At 44.3% G+C, this 21,028-nt stretch overlaps 1 protein-coding gene across 4 annotated transcripts in view; it reads right to left on the reverse strand.

The window, feature by feature from the left end:
• Stau1 (staufen double-stranded RNA binding protein 1) overlaps window positions 1-21,028 on the reverse strand; it is a 45,806-nt gene that overhangs the window by 16,445 nt on the left and 8,333 nt on the right.

Here is a 21,028-nt window from a genome sequence, read left to right on the forward strand (position 1 = left end):
ACACGAGAAATCCTGACACTGTCTTCTGGACTCTACATCCGTGTGCACACACACTCACAGAAATAAACACACACTACTCATCTGGTTCTCTTTCCTAGGTCATCCAATTCACAAGTTGTCAACAACCATAAAACAGCCTGAAGAGACTCCTGTCACAGCATTACCCAGTTTTCAAGTAAACCTTTGGGGGTGGGACTAGGTTAGCACTGACTACCCTGCCAGGGGACCAAGGCTCAGCACCTACAAGGCTACCAAAAACTGTAACTCTAGTTCCTCTGGAAGCACCATGCAACAGTGGTAGGCAGGGAAAACACCCATACACATCAGTTAATTAACTAAACATAAGAAAGCACACCCCTTTTAGACCTTCAAGATGACATAGTAAGTTTAAGGCAATTCCTGTCAATCCCACCCTAAATTCTACCCCAGAGACTCCCATGGTAGATGAGGAGCAAGCCTACGAGCTGTCCTCTGCCTCCACAGAGCACTGCACACAAGCACCACGAAGACACAAGGAAGGAACAAATGGATCTTTAAAACAAATTCTTTCACTAGGCCTAGTGGTACAGGCCTACACTCTCAGCACTGGGTAGGCCAGAGTGGAAGGATTACAAATCTGAGAGCGGTCTAAACAGCCTATCTCAAAACAAAAACAGAACAACACTAGCAGTAGCCAGCTTGACACTCATGCTAGGGGCTGGAGAAAAGGACCAATGGATAGGAGCACTAATTGCCCTTCCAGAGGTCCCAGATTTGATTTCCAGAAACCACATGGTGACTCACAACTGCCTACAACTCCAGTTCCAGGATATCTGACACCCTCTTTTGGCCTCTAAGAGCACCAGGTGCACCATACACTGACAAGTGGCACACAGACATACATTCAGGCAAAACAACCATATACACAAAAATAAAAATAAATCTTAAAAAATAAATAAGGGGTTGGGGATTTAGCTCAGTGGTAGAGCGCTTGCCTAGGAAGCGCAAGGCCCTGGGTTCGGTCCCCAGCTCCGAAAAATAAATAAATAAATAAATAAATAAATAAATAAATCTTAAAACAAACACACACACACACACACACACACACACACACACACACACGGTGCTTCCCTGGTCTACATATCAGTTGAGTGGGCAGGAGAGACACTTTTTGGGTCATTCTATGGAGGGCGACAGATCTGACTCAGAAGACATCTGCCTGTCTTGAGAGAAAGCGGTGCAAGATAGGCCATGGGGCCAACAGGGAGGACCATGCTCTGACATCAGGTTTAAGTGCTGCCTCTTCCTGGCCTCAGGTAACTCGGTCAATCAGTATCCGGGGCAGCCAGCCCTCCTCTCTCACAGTTCTTGTCCGGATACCACAGATCAAAGGCCTGGGCACTGCTGTATGTCAGAAAGGACAAGCACTTTACTTTCTGGCAGTTTTTGTGGCTTCTAGTCACTGTCAACCCTCTGGAGGACAGTAACCTCATGGTTTTTAGTTTTTGCTTTTTGGTGAGTGTGCAGTGTTTTGTAGAACCTCATAGCCCTGTCTGTACTGAACTGTAATGGGATCACCTATTTAGAGACACTGTGTGATCTCAGAAGTCTATAATGAGGTTCTTGTTTTGTCCTATGACAGAATTGTTTCATTTCTCATGTTAATGTGAAAGACATATGCCAAATGATTAGTTGACATGTTTAATTTAATATTTAAATAAAATATTTTTGGGAGAGAGGAAATACAATTCCCTTTTAAATGCCTCGAGGGGGCTGGAGAGATGGCTCAGAGGTTAAGAGCTCTTCCAGACTGCTCTTCCAGAGGTCCTGAGTTCAATTCCCAGCAACTATATGGTAGCTCACAACCACAACCATCTGTAATAGGCATCTGACACCCCCTTCTGAAGTGTCTGAGGAAAGCTACAGAGTATTCATATATGTAAAGTAAAATAAATATTTTTTAAAAAGACATTGTTGGGGTTGGGGATTTAGCTCAGTGGTAGAGCACTTGCCTAGGAAGCGCAAGGCCCTGGGTTCGGTCCCCAGCTCCGAAAAAAAAAGAAAAAAAAAAAAAAAAAGAACCAAAAATAAAATAAAATAAAATAAAAAGACATTGTTTAAATGCCTCTAGGTTAGTTACACAGAGAAAAATTTAAGATAAATAAAATAAATAAAAAATATAAAATTAACTTTATATAATTGGTTGAACTAAATTTAGACCACAAATCAAATTAAAAAGACTATCAATAGGGGCTGGGGATTTAGCTCAGTGGTAGAGCGCTTACCTAGGAAGCACAAGGCCCTGGGTTCGGTCCCCAGCTCCGAAAAAAAAAGAACCAAAAAAAAAAAAAAAAAAAAAAAAAAAAAGACTATCAATATGCTTGCATACTCAGGTCAAATGAGCTTTTGTTCTTCTTTATAATAGAATCCCTGTATGTGTCTGTTTTTCTGTGTGTGTGTGTGTGTGTGTGTGTGTGTGTGTGTGTGTAAGTGTGTGAGAGAGAATATCAATTTTATTTTAAAAACAACTCAGGCTGGAGAGATGGCTCAGCGGTTAAGAGCACTGACTGCCCTTCCAGAGGTCCTGAGTTCAAATCCCAGCAACCACATGGTGGCTCACAACTACCTGTAATGAGATCTGATGCATTCTTGTGGTGTGTCTGAAGACAGCTACCGTGTATATAATAAATAAATCTTAAAAAAACAAAAAACAAACAAACAAACAAACAAACAAAAATCCCTCAACTTCCACTCAAGAGGCTGAAGCAGGTAGATCTATAGTTTTGAGGCCAGCTTGGTCTACAGAGCAAGAAACCCTGACTAGAAAAATCAAAAAGAAAAAAGAGCCTCGATTACTTTGAGTAGTAACCCAGACAGTCAGTCTAGAGTAGACTCAGAAGAAAGGCCACCGCGGAGAATCAGAGGCAAAAAAGGGTGGCTGGTGCTGGTTGGACTCACTCCTGATTACCAAGCATTGGGATGACTTTATGCAATCGGGGCTGTAACAAGAGACCCCTGACAAAGGCCTCCGGCAAGGACATCCTAAACACACCTCTTGGTTCCTCCTTCACTTTGGGCCCCTGTCTGAAGCACTATGACCTGCCAGCTTGCAGGTAGACGGTATTTCCTAACCCTTGTTCCTCATCAGGAGACACAAACAATGCTGCTGACTGACAGAGTATAAGCAGTGCTCTGCACTAAATAAAAACTTATGCTTTCTTGACAAATTACACAACCTTACTCAATCTTAAAAAATGTATGCGGACAGCATCTCTGCATGCCTTCTCTGCAGATCATCCGCAGTCAGGACTGCAGTCTGGGATGGCTGAGGGGTATCTGCCATCAGTGCAGGACTTATACTTGGGAAGCCATAACATCATACTAGGCGGCAGGCAAAACACACTTTTGAAAGGAGCCTGTCTTGGTACAGACAGACTGACATACTTCTCCTGTCCCATGCTTTGGGGTATTTCTTTCTCTCCCAGTTGTGGAGCAGCTGTGTGGTACAGTTTAAAACAAATACAAAACAAACAAACCCAGCCTCATCAGCTAGGCTTGCAGACCCCATCTCAAGTGTCAGCTGTACTGCAAACAAGCAGAAACACCTCACAATGGCCTACTGCTGACAGCCAGCCAACATGGACGGACCTTGGGCACTTTTGATGGGCATGGTTTAAGAGGGTTGCTCATCACTTAGAAACCCATTCCTTCGCCTTTCCCTTTATTTTGAGACAATCTCACTATGCTCTCCAGGCACCAACACAAAGAGATACTTGAGATGCAATTATGCTTATCTGTAATGAGGGGTTTTATATGTTTGGGTGTTTGCCAGCATGTATACATACCACGTGTGCCTAGGTGCCCGAAGAGACCAAAGAACATATAGGATTCTCTAGACTGGACCTACAAACAGTTGAGAGAGAGCTGCCATATGGTGGTCGGAACTGAACCTGGGTCCTCTGGGAGAACAGCGACTGCTTTAAACCACAGAGCCATCTCTCCGGTTCCTAATTAGGCCTCTGAGCGCCCTTTGTGTTGGTCTCACCCTGCAGCCAGGCTGTCTGGAGCTCACTGGGATTATAAAACCAAAGCTGCCACAGCCAGGTCAAAGTTCTTCAGCTAGCTAGTTTCCTGTGAGTGGGAACATCTGCTTTCCTCCTCATCTCAAGCAAGCTCTAGTGCCAGACAGTGCACTCATCTAAACTAGGCACCTGCTATCCCCATCTTAGAACTCAGGCTCAACAGAGTCACCTCCTCACTGTCACAGAGCTCTTGAGAAGCTGAGCTGACTCCAAGGGTGACTCACATACCTGCTGGGCTATGAAGTCTTACCAAGATGGTGTTTTTATTATCAATTTTTAGTCAGAAGTTGGTCCTTGCGGCTAGCCAAAATGGTAAGCTCCAGGTTCAGTGAAAGACCTTGTCTCAAAAGCCAAAAATAACAAGATGAAGAGATGATTAAGAATGTGTCTCTTGGGGTTGGGGATTTACCTCAGTGGCAGAGCGCTTGCCTAGGAAGCGCAAGGTCCTGGGTTCGGTCCCCAGCTCCGAAAAAAAGAACAAAAAAAAAAAAAAAAAAAAAAAAAGGAATGTGTCTCTTGGGCTGGAGGGATGGCTCAGTGGTTAAGAGCACTGGCTGCTCTTCCAGAGATCCTGAGTTCAATTCCCAGCAATCACATGGTGGCTCACAACCATCTGTAATGGGATCCGATGCCCTCTTCTGGTGTGTCTGAAGACAGCTACAGTGTACTCACATACATAAAATAAATAACTCTTTAAAAAAAAAAGCTGTGTCTCTTGCAGAAGACCCCAGTCAGTCTTCAGCACCCACTCCAGCAGCTCACAATGCCCCTAAGTCCAGCATCAGGGCCCAACACATCTGGTCTCCTCAAGCACTCGCTTGTTTACACAAACCTACACACAAACACAGACACTACAGACAAACGGAGACCTGAGTGAGGAAGACACCCACACCACCCTTGGGTTCACGTGGGTTCACACACACAGACACAAAGCTTGATGAAGAGCGATCTCACTCACTCAAGGTTGGAGAGTCACACGTGATATGAGACACAATGGGTTGAATAACTCATTCCTGTCAGATTTGCTGCTGAAGGCCTGTATCAGAAATACATAGCCAAGGGGTTGGGGATTTAGCTCAGTGGTAGAGCACTTGCCTAGCAAGCGCAAGGCCCTGGGTTCGGTTCCCAGCTCTGGGGGGAAAAAAAAAAAAAAAAACACAGCCAAGCCTGTAATCCCCTCACCCAGGAGATGGAGGCAAGGTCAAAGCAAGCCTTGGCTATAAGCTAAGAACATGAGCGTTCTCTCCCTCTCTCCCTCTCTCCCTCTCTCTCCCTCTCTCTCTCTCTCTCTCTCTCTCTCTCTCTCTTAAGTATAGAATAGAATTTAATCAAGGAATGGGGAGGGGAGTTGAGAGGATAGTGGAGACAGAAAGGTACTCGGGGTGGGGGTGGAGGTGTTGAGGCCGGCCATGAGCACGTGGTGAGAGAGGGGGGAGGGGGAGAGAGCGGGAGCAGGAGGGGAAGAGCAAGAGAACAGGAGCTCTTGTCTTTAAAAAGTTACTGGGCACTAGGGGTGGTGAGATGTCTCAGCAGTTAAGAGAACTTGTTGCCCTTCTGGATGGCATAGGTTTGATTCTCAACACCCATGCAGGTCCCAATGACCTGTAAATTCCAGAAGTTTAGGAAGATCTGATGCCCTGTCTGGTCTCTGATGGTACTACATTCATGCGGCATACAACTCATAGGGACACACAAAAACACAAAATAAGATTGGGGTAGGGGTGGGGTTGAGGATTAAAACAGTCTATGTAGCCCTGGCTATCCTGGAATTCACTGACTCCCAAGAGCTGGGATTAAAGAGTAAATTACCACTGCCCCACTTGATATTCCCCTCCCTCTCTCCCTTCCTTCTCTCCCCCCCCCCCCGACTTAAATTTTTAACCCCACTTGTGGCGGTGGCAGGCAGATCTCTGAGTTCCAGGCTAGCCTGGTCTACATGATGAATTCCAAGACAGCCAAGGCTACAAAGAGAAACCCTGTCTGGGAAGGAAGGAAGGAAGGAAGGAAGGAAGGAAGGAAGGAAGGAAGGAAGGAAGGAAGGAAGGAAGGAAGGAAGAAAACCAACTGAGTTGGTTCAGTAGGCTACAGGCTACTCCACTTGCTACAAAACCCTGACGGCCTTAGTTTGATCCCAGAACTCAACATGGTAAGAGGAGAGAACCAACTCCCAAAATTATCTCTGCTCTCCACAGGTATGATATGGCAAATGTGCACACCACACACAATAAAAAAGAAACAAATACATAATATAACTCTCATACTATATCCTCTCACACCACTAGAGATGAAGATAAAAGTCAGATATGAAAATATTTGTATATACGCATGAATATATAATAACTTATCAGACACTAAATAGATTGGAGAAACTAATTCAGTGACAACTCAAGCAAGGGGCTGGAGCTGGCTCCGATTAAGAGTACGTGCTGTTCACACAAAAGACCTAAGTTCAGTTCTTAGCACTACATCTTAGTAACTCCATGCCTCTGGCCACCACAGCCACCTGAAGATGACACCCATAAACTCCATAAACTCCTGCAGGCATACACATGCACAGACAAAGATAAATAAATCTTTAACAGTTGTTTCATGTTAACAGTATTTTAGTCTCCAAAATTGAAAAAAAATAACAAGATAACATCCAAAACATCCTTTGAGACAAGGCCCACCTTGCATCGTCGGCCTTTTCCCCAGACTGCTAACCAGTGGCCTCACTGACTTCTCATTTCACCTTCCCAGTCTACACGCAAACAAGCAAGAGAGGAGCCTGAGAAAGGCTGCAGACAGCAACAAGCTCCAAAGCCTTGCTCAGGAGAAATCACAGCACTTGGGGATTATCCACTCCAAGTCCTACACAGTCACAACCTCCTGACTTGTCGATCTCATCTTTCTCCAAGGAAAACATGTATTCTCATACTCCAGCTTGCACAGATAAAAGTAGGGGTGATTCTCAGTGAGCCGGGTATGGCTGAGTATGCCTTTAATCCCAACACTTGGGAGGCAGAGACAGGTGAATCTGTGAGTTTGAGACCAGCCTGGACTAGTACAGGACAGCGAGGACTGTACAGAGAAACCGTCTTAAAAAAACAAAAGAAGGGGTTGGGGATTTAGCTCAGTGGTAGAGCACTTGCCTAGCAAGCGCAAGGCCCTGGGTTCGGTCCCCAGCTCCGAAAAAAAAAAAAAAGAAATATAAATGCAATTTCTCTAAAATCTGTAGATTGAATCCCTATTCTTAGCAGTTTGAAAATTTGTATCTTGAGCCATAGCCCCACTTTCAGCAGTATAAACACCATAAAACCTGTGTGTACGCAAGCCATCCAGGGAGGATGGACAATCATTTACCCAGAGAGGGGGCCTTGCTCAGACAGAAGCTTGACTCGAGCTAAACCCTGATGACAGTTGACTCATTCACAAAGTAAATTTGGATTTTTCTCCTTGGGTTTCCCATGGTGGAAGGGACTGAAAAACAACCAAATTTATGGACATCACCATCAGTATATGACTGGTCCCCCGGGGATGGAAAACTACAGATCATGCTGGGCGTATGTGCTCGGAGAAGGCACAACCAGAGGCCTCCTGAAGCACCTGGAGCTGGATAACCCAGAAGAACAAGAACAAGGACTAGGGATGGTGTTTCCTACACAACCCTTACTTAGGGTCCATTAAGTCGGGTTGTATCCCCAGTGCAGCAGACCATGACGACCAGAGAATGCACAGCTGGGGCAGGGTAAACCTGACAAACAGAGCACAGCCGTGGGAACCAGCCAATGAAGCCCACCTCAGGGCTAAGCAGGCCACTGTGCCCAATCTCAGATAAGAGTGCATCACCTTCCCCAACCAGGACTTCCGTTCTCCTCAAACAGGGCTTGGAAACCCTTTTCAAGTTGCTTTGGTCCCGGTACTTCATCACAGCAATAGCAACCCAAACTGTGATGCCATGTTGTCCTCTACCCTCCAAATGCATATCACAGTGCGTGCGCGCGCCTTTAATCCCACCACTCAGGAGACAAGGTAGAAAGATCTCTGAGTTTAAGGCCTGTCTGATCTACAGAGCAAGTTCCAAGACAGCTGGGGCTACACAGAGAAACCCTGTCCCAAAAAAACAAACAAACAAAAATTTTAAGATTTCAATAAAAATTAGTGAATGTTAATGACTCTGGTCTTGCACTAAATCTGAAAACCCTTTCCTTGGTATAAAACCTTGTTAGTGTGCTGAAGGGAACTCAGAAAAATGTTTACCAGCTCTGGGAAGTCATTCAAAAGGCAGAACTTTGATACAACAATGACCATCCCAAATGATATTTCCTATTCATTTCTCTCTAAAATAGAAAGGGTTAGATCGAAGCAGTTACTACTTCTCTCTCCCATGACTTCTAAATGGTCTGTCTACTGAGGCCTGTCTACCCCACATCCAGACAGACCTCCCTGTCTGGGATATACAAGTATGGATAGCCCTCTGCTTCCTGAGGGCAGATCGCCCACCACCACTACCACCTCTGGAAGCTGCTTGTCAGACTTGGGAAAGCCAGTTGAGAAGAGCCAAGAGAGGAGCTGGGCCCTTGCCTGCAGCTGCAGCGTGATCTGCAGGCTGCACTGGAGGATGGGACGTAGGGCTGTGAGCAGGGCCAAATGCAAATATGGAGAGAAGAAAAATGTGCAAGCAAAAACCAGTTCTTGTTCAGTGTCTGGCTCAAGAGAGAGCAGCAGATGCAACCTGAGACATGGCTACTCTCAACAAAAACGAGTAACATAGATAAACAGCTTCCAGCAAAGTTAAGTCACTGCTACAAAGTCTAAAGATCTCCCTAAAAGTAGTGAGAAAATGGGAAAAAGCTAATTACAGTAGGGGTAAAGTAACTGCTGACTCCCAGTCAATCCTGGAACTCCCTCACTCAGGAAACCCGCATGTGCAACATGTAGCTGTGCTGTCAGTTGCAAGTCTTACAGCTCCTTTGGGTATTGCCATGTCCTGGTCTGCAGTTCCTGCAGTGATCTAATCACTTACAATATCCATGCAATATGTGTTCATTTTGCAGAGAGAACTGGCAATATGTAATGCTTATTAATATTTATAGGACATGGTAATGACCTCTGGTCTCAAGTCTGTGAGAAGCTAAAAGCAACCTGGGTAGTGACTCCATGAACTGCTGCTGTTAAGGGCAGCAGGCTGAGGGGCACGCCCCTTTCCCTCACTTGACTGACAGGAGGGATGTCTCACTGTTGCTAGTTCTTTCTCCTAATCAGAATAAAACATGGATCTGTTTGAGTAAAAGGAGCTTCCTCTAACTACAGACTCTAAGCCAGAAGCCCACTCATCAACCACATCCCAGAGTGATTGACAGACCCTGTCTGCCCTGGAACATCGCAGGTGTGAGTGGAGAGCGTGGAAGCCCAGCAGACTGCAGAGAGCTGGCTGCTGGGAAGCTGCAACAAGACACTCACAAGATTCCTGCTTAGCTCTATTTGTTGCTTTTTGTTTTGTTTTGGTTTGGTTTGGTTTGGGTTTTTTATTGTTGTTTTTGTTTGTTTTTGTCGCTTGATAGGACAGAGTTTCTCTGTGCAGCCCTGGCTGTCCCAGAACTCTTGCTCTGTAGACCAGGCTGTCTCAACTCAGGAATCTGCCTGCCTCTGCCCACAGAGTGCTGGGATTAAAGGTGTGTGTCACCACTGCTGGCTTCTTATTTTTTAAGTTAGAAGAAACTACAAAGCCAAACTTCATAAGTCAAAGTCAGGGTGGGCTGAGGGCTCAGCAGTTAAGAGTACTACTCTTTGCTCTTGTTGAGGACCTGGATTCTATTTCCAGTGACCACATGGCAGCTCAAACCCACTGCAACGTCCTCTTCTGGTCTCCACAGGCACCAGACACACATGGGTTGCATGGTCACCTAGTATAGAAGCAAAACACACTCATACACATAAACAAGTGAAAAATAAAAGTCAGAAGTGGTGGCTCAGAGGCAGATAATCTCTGTGAGTTTCAGGCCAGCTGGCCTACACAATGAGTTCTAGGACAACCAAAGTTACAGAAACCCTATACCCAAACAGCAGTGACCATAACACAATCAACAGAAGGGGAGAGGGGTCTGAAGAGTTGGCTCAGTGACTAACAGCACTTGCTGCTCTTCCAAAAGTACAGGTTGTTGCCCAGCACCCACATGGTGGCTCACAACCACGTGTAACTCCAGTTCTATGAGATCTAGTGTCAATTCTGACTTCCATGGGCACTGCATACACATGGTACACAAACACACATACAGGTTAAGACTCATACACATATAAATTAAAAAGTAGGAACAGGGGGCTGGAGAGATGGCTCAGTGGTTAAGAACACCCGACTGTTCTTCCAGAGGTCATGAGTTCAATTCCCAGCAACCACATGGTGGCTCACAACCATCTGTAAAGAGATCCGATGCCCTCTTCTGGTGTGTCTGAAGACAGCTACAGTGTACTTATATATAATAAAATAAATCTTTAAAAAAAAAAAAAAAGTAGGAACAATTCTAAACAAACTCATGACCATCTTTCAAAAAGCAGAGGAAGTTTTAAGGGACTTAAAAGTACTTTAAATAGGGGCTGGGGATTTAGCTCAGTGGTAGAGCGCTTACCTAGGAAGCACAAGGCCCTGGGTTCGGTCCCCAGCTCCGAAAAAAAGAACCAAAAAAAAAAAAAGTACTTTAAATAAAAAAGTATCAAAATTACAGTATTTACAGAAACTGCCAACCAGCATATACCAGTGAATTAGCCATTCCCAGGCAGAGTAACCCCTCAATGACTTTGACCATCAGGCCTCTCCCCTGGATAAACCAGAGCAAGTACGTTACTTGAAAAGTCTGGCATACTTCCTCTCAGAGACACAAACTCCCAAAGAAGCACAGCAGTGAGTGGTTTGAATGACCTCCCTCTCGCCCCAGTCCCCAGTGAGGCAAGTTGTGCCACCTTGTTTGCTTTGGGAGTGGAACAGAAGCAGAGAGGCTCCGTCCTGAACACAGAGCTCTCATCAGACAAGCTTCCAGTGTGGACACACAAGCCTGCTGGGGTTCAGAAGTCAGCCGAGCCTCGTTCTGTTTTTTTGTTTGTTTGTTTTTTTCTTTCAGCTGCCAAATGAGAAAGATGTCCCTCTCTCCCTGGCTCACTCCTCTCATTCTTCCTAAAGTCTGTCTAGAGGTTTGACTCGCTGACAAGAGCCAATCAGTTTATTCCTCCTAACTTCAAACACCAGCCAGAGGCCACAAGCAGAAAAGAGCTAAAACAAAGCCAGTCCTCACAGGGTCCCGAAGGCCTAAAACTAGAAAGGGTGGGGCCCAAAGGATCCTTTCTGGCTCCTGATCTGTCTATAAAGCAGGCCCACTGACATTTCTAGCTCTAATCATAAATATGTAAGAATTTTAGAGGCTCATAATGAAACAGGCTTTCATTGAGACTGCCCCCAAAATGCTAGTCTCAAATAGCTCAAAGACTGGTTGAAATAAGCAGTGAAGAAAAAGTGAGGGGAGAGACTGGGAGGAGACCGGGAGCAAGGGGCAGCAATCAGGATGTAAAATGAATAAATAAATGAATGGAAAACAAACTGACCAAAAAGTGAAAAGGCTGGGAAGGTGGCTCGGTGAGCAGTGCTTGCCATGCAAACATGAACACCTGAATTGATCCCCAGCAGACGTGTGCACACACACACACACACACACACACACACACACACACACACACACACAGAAAAACAAAAAAGAAAATCAAGAGCAGTAGCCATTATAATCCCAGGCAGGAGGAACCCTGGGGTTTGCTGACCAGACAGTCTAGCCAAGCCAGCAACCTCCAGGTTCAAAAAGAGAACCTATCTCAAAAAATAAGGCCTACTGTAAGGGGAAGACACCAACTATCAAGTTCTGCCTGTCCACCACAGCCCCTCAGTGACACAGGATGTGTGGAGGAGGGGCAGGGGAACAAGACTTTTGAGAAGCTTTAAATTCTCACATGAGCAACACTAAAATTTGCCAGGCAAGAGGCTGGGGGTGGGGGCGCACTTGCTGAGCATACAGAGCGTTCTAGACGTAGTCCTCGGCCCAGCAAAAAATAAAATAAAAATTTTAAAATAATAAAAGACACTAAGCAGTACTCATTTGCCAGTTTTTCTTTAGTGCCTTGTTAACATAACCCTAGCTGTCATGCTTAGGTCTTAGGAGAGAATGGGAGGCAGTGGTTCTCAAGAGAGAAGAGTTCTGTTCTTCTAGGACCATCTGCCAATGGTGGGGTTATTTCCAGTTGCCACATGTGGCAATGCAAGAGGGACCTTACATATCTAAAGAGCAGAGGCACCATGGCCACCGGAACAAACATCACAGTTGTAGATGTGGAAATGCACCAGTGCTCAGTCGCTCAGACAGCAAAGCTCTCCACTACTGGCATGTCAAGTTCAAAGCAGCCCTGAGGACCATGAAATTCCAACTGCTACTCCTGAGTATGACTGCAGCTAAACCCTTCCAGACAAGCCGCCTCCTTTCGGGCTTGTTTCTTTTTCTTTTTTTTTTTTTTTTTTTAAGATTTATTTATTTATTATAGATGAGTAAACTGTAGCTGTCTTCAGACGGGCCAGAAGAGGGCATCAGATTCCATTACAGATGGTTGTGAGTCACCATGTGGTTTCTGGGATTTGAACTCAGGACCTCTGGAAGAGCAGTCAGTGCTCTTAACCGCTGAGCCATCTCTCCAGCCCCTCGGGCTTGTTTCTTATCATGGATGTGAGGGCCTCATGAGAGATCAAACTATCTGTCATTCATACGTAGAGAACAGAGGTTGAAAGCTTGAACGCAGGAATCCTTAGGGCCTCACTGGACACCTCTGAATGTAAGGGTCCACATCTCCTCTGAAGGATTGGAGAGTCCAGTTTGAGAAAGCATGCTGGTCTTCCTCTCAGGCTGCCATTTACTAACACACGAGCACAGCCACAGACAGGGATAAAATAGGGGCTAAAAGTTCTTTCCAAAGATCCGCACCTGCTAACACCAGGCCTCACACCAGCTTTCGGACACAAGAGTCTCATACAAACTGCCAGGTATAGTGTACACACTTTTACCCTGAGCACTGGATCAGAGGTAAAGGCAGAGGCAGGTGGATCTCTGTTCAAGGCCGTTCCGGTCTAGACGTGATAGGCTTCTGGACCAGCCAGAGCTGCATTGAGACTGACTCAAAAAACAAAAATAAACCAATAGTCTCAAGCAGCCTCACTGAGCAAAAAAAAGAGCAAAAAAAAAAAAAAAAAAAAAGGTAAACACCCACACTCTTAGTTAGGTACTGTCTAAAAATAAATAAAATTTTACACACACACACACACTCTCTCTCTCTCTCTCTCTCTCTCTAATAAAAACAAAGGCAGAGCCTCATCTTGACTGAAAGATATCACTTCACGAGTATAAACACTTTTTGGATTGTGGGGAAAAGAACATGGACATTTAAAACTCACCAAAAGGGGTTGGGGATTTAGCTCAGTGGTAGAGCGTTTGCCTAGGAAGCGCAAGGCCCTGGGTTCGGTCCCCAGCTCCGAAAAAAAAGAACCAAAAAAAAAAAAAAAACCTCACCAAAAAACCTTTTTCTTTAATTGCATGTGATTTGCTACAAAGTGGCTAAGTGTGAATGTGTTCCTCACTCCTCAGTAAATGCGGAGTCTCCTGGCCTCTTTGCGGACTCCTGACTAACAAACACAACTTCAAAGTCTTAGCCTTGCAAAGCTTAAGTTCCTTTGTCTTGGTTTGACGGGTTGTTTTTTATTTATTTATTTTTGGTTTTTTGAGGCAGGGTTTCTCTGGATAGTTCTGGCTGTCCTGGAACTTGCTCTGTAGACCAGGCTGGCCTCCAATTCACAGAGGTCAGCCTACCTCTGCTTCCTGAGTGCTAGGATAAGTCTTCACCACCACACCAGGCTCTTGTTTTGTTTGAAACAAAGACTCACTATACAGTCAAGGCTTGTCTTGTTACCATCCTGCCTTCCTCTCTTGAATGCTAGGAATCACAGGCATGTGGCCCTAAGCTCAGATAAGCTCTGTGTGTGTGTGTGTGTGTGTGTGTGTGTGTGTGTGTGTGTTCGAGTTTGTGTGCTCTCAAGGCACACATGTGCCACAGCACATGTGTGGAGGTCAGGGGATTAACTTGCAGGGATGGGTCATCTCCATTGTGGAATTCAGGGACTGAATCAGGCTTGCCCAGCATGTACTTTTAACCACTGCACCATCTTGCTTACCCAGGAGAAGACTTCTGATAAACTTTTTACTAATTAGCATAAGATAATATAGAATCTGTTTTTGTCTAACCAACAATACCGTTGCCCTTTGTAGAAGTGATCTCAATTCTAAAGAAGTCTTTTGTTATCTTATTTGTAATTACATGTGTGTATCATATTTGTCTACATGTGAATATGTGCACATGAGTGCATGTGATCACAAAGGCTAAAGAGGGCATCCGACCCCTAGAGCTAGAGCTGCAGGCAGACGAGCTACCGGCCTTGCTGGGAACTAAACTCAGGTCCTCTGGAAGCACAGGAGGAGCTCTTCCCCACTATGCCCTGTTTCTAGCCCTAGGCCATTTCCTCAGACATTTTCCCAGCTGCCATTCAGTTTTCTGAGAGTAAAACTTACCTCTGTTGCTCTCCCTCCCCTCCCAGGAAACAAGCCATGGGCTTTAACGCGATCCCCACACCTGTAGCAAGGAAAGCCACAAGCACGCATGTCTGTCAACGTGTCCTACGTGATAATTTCCAAAATGACTGCTTTAAGGTCAATGTCAAACCAGTGTTCCAGAGCAGTTCTGAATTAAATACATAACTGTACAAGAAAGAAGCATAGCCAAACAACCATAAAACATTCCACCAGGTACTTGAATGTGGTCCCCTATCATATCTGTACAGAATCAGGTAGGCATAAAGGATTCTTCTGCACTGTGGCCTGCTACAAACAAAACAAAAACACAAAAAAAAAAATCTTCCTAGGTGCCTAGAGCAGTGGCTCTCAACCCCCTTAATGCTGTGACCCTTTAATACAGTTCCTAATATTGTGGTAACTCCTACCACAAAATTATTTCATTGCTACTTTATAACTAATTTTGCTACTGTTATGAGTCATAATGTAAATAAATACCTGTGTTTTCCAAGGTCTTAGTGGACCCTGTGAAAGGGTCACTTGATCCAAAAAGTAGTCAAAATCCACAGGTTGAAACCCAATAGCTAGAGATGAGCTGAGCTAAATCCCCAACATGTAATTATATCTTAATAAAAATAAATTTGGGGGGGGGGGGGTTGGGGATTTAGTTCAGTGGTAGAGTGCTTGCCTAGCAAGCGCAAGGTCCTGGGTTCTGTCCCCAGCTCCGAAAAAAAGAAAAAATAAATAAATAAATAAATTTGGGGACTGGAGAGATGGCTCAGTGGTTAAGAGCACTGACTGCTCTTCTCAGACGTCCTGAATTCAATTCCCAGCAACCACATGGTGGCTCACAACCATCTGTAATGGGATCTGATGCCCTCTTCTGGTGTGTCTGAAGACAACGACAGTATACTCAACATGTATAAAATAAAATAAATCTTTTAAAAAAATAAAATAAATTCAAATATTTTTATTTGTGCAAGTATATGGACACATGCATGTACATACATTTGTGTGTATTTAAGCATGAATAGGGAAGCCAAAGGACAACCTCAGATGTTGTTCTTCAAGTTCCATCTATCTGATTTGGGATGACAGGTCTCTGATGGGCCTGAGACTCACCAAAAAGGCAAGGCTACTCAGTCAGAAAACCCCAGGGATCTGCCTGTCTCTACCTCCAAGCACCAAGCCCAGCTTAGTGAGGGTAAAACTCAAGCCCTCATGCTTGCATGCCAAGCACTCTACTGAACTGAGCTGTCACCACAGCCCTGTTATTTTATAAATAAAATACATTTTATTGTGTGTGTATGTGAGAGAGAACACATACATGCATGTATTTGTGCGTGCGTGAGAGAACACACATAGAGAAAGGGGAAGGGAGGTAGGGGAGGGACAGAGACAGACAGAGACAGAGTAAGAACACATGCCATGGTGTAAGAATGGAGGTTAGAGGGGTTGGGGATTTAGCTCAGTGGTAGAGCGCTTGCCTAGGAAGCGCAAGGCCCTGGGTTCGGTCCCCAGCTCCGAAAAAAAGAACAAAAAAAAAAAAAAAAAAAAAAGAATGGAGGTCAGAGGACAACTTGCAGGAGTAAGTTCTCTCCTTCCAGAGTTCCATATCAAATAATCCTTCTTGTCAGATAGTAAATGTTTTTAAGTCTAAACTTTTAAAACCATAAGAACTTCAAATCCCACCAGAACACACAGCTATTTGTAATCTGTTAGTGATTTCTGAAAACCAGGCTCCACAGTATACTACCAAGGAGTGGAACCGAGCTCCATATCAAAGTTCACCTGCTTTGAATTCAGAAAATGAATGCAGCAACACTCTGCACTGGCCATGGTCTTCATGTACAACAGCTTTCGAACTCAGCTCACTAGAAACCAGCCTTGCCACTCAACAGATCCCAGCACTGTCCAGTTAAGACAAACTTCTGAGTCTGGTTTTCAACTCCACTCCCAGATCAAGCAAGCGTCCAATTCTTAGTTAGAATTAATGTCTCTGTGCCTCAGATTCCTCAAAGCACAATATAGGAAATTTAACAAAGCCTCAATTTCAGCAGTAAACAAAAAACATACTGAGGGAATCCTGAGGCCTGGTAGCATAATATTTCAGAAAGAAAAGCCTTACCCAGACTCAGTTTAGAAATGTATCCACTGAGTTTTGTTTAAATTTTCTGATTTCTTTATGCATTTCCTCATTGCATACCCCTCCCCTTACATAGTCTTTTGTCAAATAATTTCTACCTCTCAAAGGTGCCAACAAGATGGCTCAGGAGGATTAAGCTACTTGTCACAGAAGGCTAGTGACCTGAAGTCAATACTGAGGCCCACGAAGTAGAAGAACCAGATCTCACAAGCTGTCCTCTGACCTCCACATACATACTACAGCATATAAATGAAAAAATAGATGTTTTAATTTATATTCCTTTATGTGCACCAGAAGATGTTAGATCCCCTGGTATGGATGATTAAACAAACAAACAAACAAACAAACAAACCCCTTGCCTCAGAGCTCTGGCCAGCAGTGCTTTTTTAGCTCCTCCAGACAAACTGCTATCAAGCACACTTCAGAGTGCCCTGGACTCTGCAGCCCAGCCTGGAATCCTAAGCACTGCCAGCGTCGTCTGAATGATCACAAGCCATGGGGCCTGAGCCTGAATTCCAGCTCCACTTGTCCTAGCACAGGAGACAATGTAAAATGAGCTAAGTCTGGCAGAAGTTTAACAAAGGCAATCTAAAGAATCAAACAGCAAGCACACGGGTGGAGAGATAACTCAAAGCACTGGCTGCTTTGCAGAGGACCCAGGCTCCACTCCCATCACCCACAAAGCAGCTCACAACTGGCTGTAACTATAGCTCCAGGGAGTCTGACGCCCTCTTCTGTCCTCATCAGGTACAGCATGCACCTGATGTGTACACACACACACACACTTTTTGTAACTTAAAAAGAAATCAAGCCAGATGTAATAGTCGAAATAGTCGAGGCAGGTGGATTTCTGAATCTGAGGCCAGCCTGATCTACAGAACAAATTTCAGCACAGACAGGGCTGCACAAAGAAAAACCAAAAAAAAAAAAAAAAAAAAAAAAAAAGCCAGCAAGTTAGCAAAGTTCTTGTGAGTAAGATGCTCACTGATAAAATCAGTCAGTGAGGCCTGTAGCACTCATGTCTACACACTTTATGGACATGGCTAGTTTGCCAAGATGGTTCAGAGAGGAAAGGTTCTTGCCAGCAAGTCTAGTTACCCTAGTTGGGTCCTAGGACCTGAACTGACACCTACAAACCATCCTGAGCTCCACACAAGTGCTAGGACATATCCACATAACCCCTAAAAAGAGATCTCAAAAGCAAAAACTTAAAAGTCAGGGCAGCGTTGGTTTCAAAGCTTTACACTCTGGCCACAGTGTTTCCTTCATTTACTGTCTAATTAAATCCAGAGAAAGGAAGAAATTCAAGTTAGGCAGGGGAGGTAGAGGCAGGTGGATCTCTATAAGTTCCAGGTCAGCCTGGTCTACAGAGCAAGTGCAGGACTGCCAAGGCTGCATATACAGAGAAACCCTGTCTTGAAAAACAAAACAATGCAAACAAACAGAAAGAAATTCAAGCTACATAAAATAATCTCCCATTTCTCTGTTAAAAAGAAAGTCATCTTCCACAAGTCAGTGAGAACGGAAAGCATCAGCAGTTACAAGCAGACCAGCCTAGCCTTATAATGCTAGACTTTATTCATGTACCTTTAGGAGGGCTCTCTGGAGCTAAGGGAGTGGGAATGAAAGGCAGGAATTTACTAGGGCATATCTGCTCTCCTGACTTGCTCAATTCTTGGGGAACCTAGAACCGACAGGCAGAAGTGTGTAAGTGTGTAAATGTGACATCAGCGTGGCATCATGCAGTGCACCCTAGAAGCTACCATGGATACAGCTGCCTTCAACCTCACAGGGACATACACATGGCAACCCCTTCCTGACAAGAGAGTAGCACTGAAGGGACTGGCCTCATGAACCGCCCAACCTCACAGCCTGATTTTCAAATTTGTGAGCCACCTCCCTCAACTCAAGGCCAACTATCTGACTATAACTGTCTTTTTTATGTTTAATAAAAACAAAGACAACAACATAGAAAAATTACTAAAAAGGTATTCTACATACTGTTCTATAGGATATAAGATTAAATTAAAAAAATGAAAAAAGGGGGCTGGAGAGACAGCTCAGCGGTTAAGAGCACTGGCTGCTCTTCCAGAGGTCCTGAGTTCAATTCTCAGCAACCACATGGTGGCTCACAACCATCTGTAATGGAATCTGATGCCCTCTTCTAGTGTTCTGGTGTGTCTGTGTGCTCACATACAATCAATCAATCAATCAATAAATAAATAAATAAATAAATAAATAGATAAATAAATAAATAAATAAATAAATCTTTAAAAAAAAAAGAAAAAGAAAAAGAAAAAAAAAACGAAAAAAGGAAAAAGTCACAGTGACACAGCTGGAATTCCTTGCCTTGCATTTGTGTGTTTTCTGCACGTTTGGACCACTTCAGTCTGTCTTTACAACAGCTATCATAGGCAGTAAAAAAACTACTGTTCACTGACTAAATTCCTTCCAGAAGACAAGTTATAGGCTTGCTTTTTCTTTTCTATCTTTACACCTCAAGTTCTATCTCTAAATTGTAAAATATGAACAATTCTAATTTGAAAATTGAAAACATTGCTAACAGGTTTTTCAGTCTGGGGACTCCAGAAACAGATGCTCAGAGGTAAAGTGGCTGTCGTGCAAACATGAGGACCTGCATCCTTAGCACCCGTGTGAAAAGGCTGGGGAGTGGAATGCCTGGTGGGAAAGCACTTGCCACCAAACCTGACAAGCTGAGTTCCATCCCCAGGACTCACATAACACCCACCTACCACAACATGTATTTTGATTTCCACGTGTGCTGTGGCATATCTGCACACACACTTTTTAAAGAAAGCTCAGCACAGTAAGTAGACAGAGGCAGGCAGGTACCTAGGGCTTGCTAGCCTACCAGCCTCATCAGTGAGCTTCAGAACAGTGATTCTGTCTCAAAAAATACAGTGGGGAGGCAGAGACAGCAGATCTCTCTGAGTTTGAAGCCAGTCTAGTCTACATAGCAAGTTTTAGGACAGCCAGGGCTACATAAAGACCTATTTATAAACACACACACACACACACACACACACACACACACACACACACACACACACACACACACACACACGGTGGGGTTTGAGGGCCAGAGAAATGCCTCAGCTTGTCTTAAGAGGCATTAAGGGGTTGGGGATTTAGCTCAGTGGTAGAGCACTTGCCTAGGAAGCGCAAGGCCCTGGGTTCGGTCCCCAGCTCCGAAAAAAAAGAACCAAAAAAAAAAAAAAAAAAGAGGCATTAACCACCAAGTCTGAGGCCCTGAGTTCAAGCCCTGAGACCTACATGGACGAGAAAATTGATTTCCACAAGTTATCCTCTGACCTCTACATGCATACAGTACATATGTATTCAGGGACATACAAACAAACAAACAAACACACACACACACACACACACACACACACACTTTTTTTTTTTTAAAGATTTATTTATTTATTTTGTATACAAGTACACTGTAGCTGTTTTCAGACACACCAGAAGAGGGCATCGGATCCCATTACAGATGGTTGTGAGCCACCATGTGGTTGCTGGGATTTGAACTCAGGACCTCTGGAAGAGCAGTCGGTGCTCTTAACCACTGAGCCATCTCTCCAGCCCCACACACACACTTTTTACACACACAGAATTTTGAAATAATAAGGATGAGGCTGGAGAGATGGCTCAGGAGTTAAAGAGCACAGACTATCTTCTAGAAGACCTGGATGGGTTTCCAGAACCCACATACACACTTCTAGTCATCTATAACTCTAACTGAAGGGATCCAATGCCCTCTTTTGGCTTCCACAGATACTAGGCATGCTCACGGTGCACAGACATACATATAGGCACAGCACTCACATAAAGTAAGTAAACTTAGAACATACACAGTAATATTAATAAATAGAGCCCTTTGTTCTGGTTGCTCTATTCTTGCTTTCATGAAGCATAAGCTGTCAGAAGCTGGGCAAAGTCTACAGCTTCTATGTTTAATGGATTCTGTGTGAGAAGCTATTATTGCTATGCATACTTAAGTCCCAGTAGGGTGCATTAGCTGGGTGTGGTGGAGACCCCTGCACTGGACTCTCAGCTACTTCTAGACACAAAGCTAGAGATCACTTGACTGCGAATTCAGGATCACATCTACAATTCACAATAGACAATACTGACTTACATTTATTTTGTCTTAAAAATACTTAAGTTTTACCAAA

The sequence above is a fragment of the Rattus norvegicus genome, chromosome 3 (assembly GCF_021556685.1).
Source record: "Rattus norvegicus strain SHRSP/BbbUtx chromosome 3, alternate assembly SHRSP_T2T, whole genome shotgun sequence".
Classification (NCBI taxonomy): Eukaryota; Metazoa; Chordata; class Mammalia; order Rodentia; family Muridae; genus Rattus; species Rattus norvegicus.